Raw genomic sequence first — 4501 nt, forward strand, 5'->3', positions numbered from 1 at the left:
GCAATAAAACAATATTCTTTTTCCAGGAGAACTTGCTATCCCTCAAAGCACTTGAATTTCTATTATTTATGTAATTTTTAGGATTAGACATTTTTTTTTAGGAACTAATAAATCCTGCCAAGGAGTGCAATATTATATTTCGAGATTTTGCAGATGTAGCATGCGAAGTAGCTGAGAGCAAAGGCTTCAAAAGGAATTACTGGGCGAACTCCGAATTCTTGTTGCTGCAACTCCATTTCCTGTTGCTGCAACACCATTTCTTGTTGCTGCAACACCATTTCCTGTTGCTGCAACACCATTTCCTGTTGCTGTAACACTAGTTCCATTTCTCCAGCACATTCCCTGTTTTTACAAACGTTTCCCCGTAATCCGAGTTGCCGCAACGGTAATTCTCTGTTGCTGCAACACCAATCTCGGTGTCACGATATTGCTTCCTGATCCGAAATATCCTTTCCACACGAAATATACCACCTTTCGTGATGATTACAGTACCTCACCGTCACTTCCCGTCATTATCATTATAAATCACCCATATTCCCGTGCTTTCAGATCCGTGGTAATGATTATAATTTGACAGCAGACGAGAAAATACTTTTTGACGCAGCGATCAAAAAAAGGTAAAGGACGAAGGTACGCACGTTTATGAATAAGCATTAAATAATAGATAAGCGGAAAAAGGTTGATAGGTCCATCAAATGATTGCATTTCCCAATCATATCATTCACACGTAGGAAGGGGGGGGGTTACCAAAGCAATTTCCATAATGGTAAACCACGCCAACAACTGCCACCCTTAATTCTCCCGGTTGTATGTAAAAACTACAGCATGTTACCATTTGTGATGTATACTCTGAGTTGAAATCGGTAGCTCGGCCCCGAATTCTGAAGATTTACTGAGACAACAGCCATGGGAGGAACCCTCATCACTCATGAACCAGGCACGACAGCAGTTCTGGAGCTCTTTCCGGAAATTTACCAAATTTTCTTGCAAGCTGGATGGATAGAATATTTCAGGAGACTTCCGGACTTTGACGAGCAGCAAGTCCTGGAATTCACATGCAATTTGACAGAAGGATTCTCTGTCGTCCAAGGAATTCAAGTTCCGGTTACGGAAGAATTCATAGCCGAAGTCACCGGACTCCCAGCCACTGGAACAAGGTGGTTCAGCAGGAAGCACTTGATTCTGAACGCGCAACAAGACTTTCTCTGTCCGGGCGAGGAAGTAGAAACCAAGGGCAGAGGTGTAGCATTGCGGTCGTTACCTCAACCATGGCCAAGAGTCGCTGAATTCGTCAAGCAGTATCTAACATGCGAAGGTCGTTACCAGGTAATCTATCAGCATGACTTCGTTTTGTTAAATCACTTAAGAAATGGTCAATTATTGAACATGCCATATTATTTGTTGGGTTGTCTTAAAAATATGGCACGATATGCTATGAAAGCGAAGAATCCAGCTCTCTCCCTAAAACACCATCGCCTAATCCAACTGCTGATTAACAAAGCCCTTCCTCTGAACATCCCTCCACCCCCCATTAATCCCCATCCGGAGGAAAGAATTCCACAGCCTGTGCAGGGTAGTCCTCATCAAGAAGAGGAAACTCCTCGTCAAGCTGAGGACACACCTCAGCGAGACCAGGAACCTCCTCAACAAACGGACGACACCCCTGAGCAAACCCCTTTGGAAAACCCTCAGCAGACAGAACATATTCCCGAACAACCCCAGCAAACACCTCTGCATGTTGCAGAAAATGAACAAGCAGCAGCGGAATCAACCATGTCTCCCAAAAGAACCAATTCTCCCGCCCCCATACTCAGTATCTCTACTGATGATTCCGACGATAATATCCCAATTACGCAGCTTAAGCGAAAAATGCAGCAGGCAAAGAAAACCCCAGTAAAAAGAAGAAGAACGAGGGTTTCAACCAAAGCACCCACCACCCCGACTACTGTTCCGACCTCAAGAGCCAGCAGGAAGAGAAAAACACCCCAATTCCCTGCCTTTTTACCAAAACGAAAAACGGCAGTAGTTGGATCCCCTAATTCCTCCACCTCACCATCCATTGCTTTAAAACCCCGCACTCCAGCCACTCCTCGAAACCCCTCTCCTTCACCCACAGAGGCTGAGATGCAGAGCGTTCATAGCTTCGTGGCATCATATCTTAAGACAGCTGATACACAAGAACCAGCTGCCGACACCCAGAATGATAGCGAGCAAGTGGCTGCAACACAAGAACCAGCCACTACCCCGGGTGACACACAAGAACCACCTGTGGGAAATATTGATCAAATTGACGTAGCAGAACCTCTGCCTCCACTGGAATCCACTGTCTCACAGGATCAGCCTACTATACCCGCCCTGCAAGAAGAAATTGAGTTTCTGAAAGCTCAGATTCAGGATTACCAGGAAGAGATAATAAGAATCAGGGAAGCATATCAAGAAGAATTCAGCCTGCATGTTTTAGCAAGAGCAGCGTCGGCAGCAGAGAAAAGCAAAGATATCGAGTATTTGTGTGTAAATTGTGGTGAGATATATGCTCAGGCAGGGTATAGGTTAGTACAAGAACCAATAAAGGAAGCCCCCGAGGCTGAAAATGAAACAAAGGTGTCTGCTGATGCTGAAGTAAAAATTTCACAATTCTCTGCTGAGACAGAAAGACCTGTTGCTACACAAGAACCAACAGGATCTGTAGAAAAAGTGCAGTCAGGAAGCCCTGTTGACACACAAGAACCAACAGGAGCTTCAGAAGAAGTACAGTCAGAAAGCCCTGTTGATACACAAGAACCAACAGGAGCTTCAGAGGATGTGCAGACAGAAGAACCTGTTTCAGAGGAAGTGCAGACAGAGAAGCCTGTTGTTACACAAGAACCAACAGGATCCTTAGAAGAAATGCAGTCGGTGAGACCTGTTGATACACAAGAACCAACAGTTCATCCAGAGAACATGCAAGACCAAGACCAGGAACTTACTGACACACAAGAACCAGTAAGTTCACCTGAAGCTACACAAGGTCAAGAACTTACTGACACACAAGAACCAGTAAGTTCCTTAGAGGCTGCACAGGAACAAACAAAGGAGCTTCCCGACGCTATGCAGGAAGAAAAGGAAGAAGAAAACAAGGACTCACCCTGGCCTGCCCAGACTAGTATGGAAGAAGAAGAAAAAGAGACAGATTCACCATGGTCCACCAAAATCAATCTGGAGAACAATGAATTAGCCCAGCAGGAGAAAGAAGCTCTGGTTAAAGATGAAGAGAAAGATGCTGGATCATCCCAGCCCACTTCAACAGAACAGATGATTCTGGTTGATGCCTGTATGCAAACAGAGCCTCCCACTGTTACGGATGCATGTATAGAAACAGAAAGCTTTCAGGAATTGAAACGTACATGGTGGAGAGAATATCACCAGTCTCAAGGCAAAGCATTTGAACAACAGAAAGGGACCTGGTTTGACCATGCTTATAAGAACTGGGAAGCACTGGAACAGTGCAGGGCCCAGTATAAAGAAATTAAGGAACTGAAACACAGGATGTCCCTGATGTTTGAGTTATGTCAAAGGATGCTCGCCACAAGGAAACCCTCCTTCAACTATGCCACATTCTTAAGGGAAAGGCTTGCATTCATTCAGCTGAAGGCCATCAAAGAGGGGAGGCCTCATCAAGTCGTCACAGCAGATCAGTTTATGAAGACTTTTGCAGAGGCACCCAAAAGCGACCAAAACCTGCTATGTGAATTGTACCTCCATAATGAGGTTGTGTCTGAAGAAAGAAACATGAACATGACACCTGTAGTAGGTGACATACAATTGAGAGCTTTCATTTCCTTTTTGGCGAATCAGCTTACCTGGCAAAATGCCTATGTCTCAGGCCTCCAAAATGAACAGAATTGTCTTTTGTGGATTCGGTCTGAACCACAGAACGCTGCCACTTTCATTTTGCAACACTTAAAAATGATAGACAATGATGACATGAAGGATCATGTTATGAGACTGCGAACAGAGGTCCTAGCAGACTGTCAGCAGTATGTAAAGACCAAAGCATCATTGGCTGTGAAAGCAAATAAACTATTCTGGGATAACTGCCCCGCAGAAAGGAAAGAATATCACCCGTATAACCCATCAAATCTGCAAGTAGCATTATCAAGGGTACCTCGGTATGTTGAATGCGTGCAACAGTGTGCTGAGAATTGGATGGGATACAAATTCAAGTTCCCACTTTTATGGTTGCCGGGTGATTAGTATAAGGGTCAGTTTGGACTTTCTAACAGAGAAGAGGCAGCAGTATGGAAACATATACGAACTGTTTGTGGTTTCAGAGACAAGTTTGATGTTACTCCCTACAGCTATTGTCTTAGTAATCTGCATTGTTCGTCCCAGTTCTCCGACTCAGACTCAGAGTAGACGTTGCATGGGGACATGCAATCTCTTCAGTTGGGGGGGATGTTGGGACTCACAATTGACCTATTTTTGACCTTATCTTTTGCCGTATCATTACCCTTTTGCAGTC

Source organism: Pinus tabuliformis, chromosome 9 (assembly GCF_031772625.1).
Source record: "Pinus tabuliformis cultivar Carrire ecotype Pingquan chromosome 9, CPIR1, whole genome shotgun sequence".
Taxonomy (NCBI): domain Eukaryota; kingdom Viridiplantae; phylum Streptophyta; class Pinopsida; order Pinales; family Pinaceae; genus Pinus; species Pinus tabuliformis.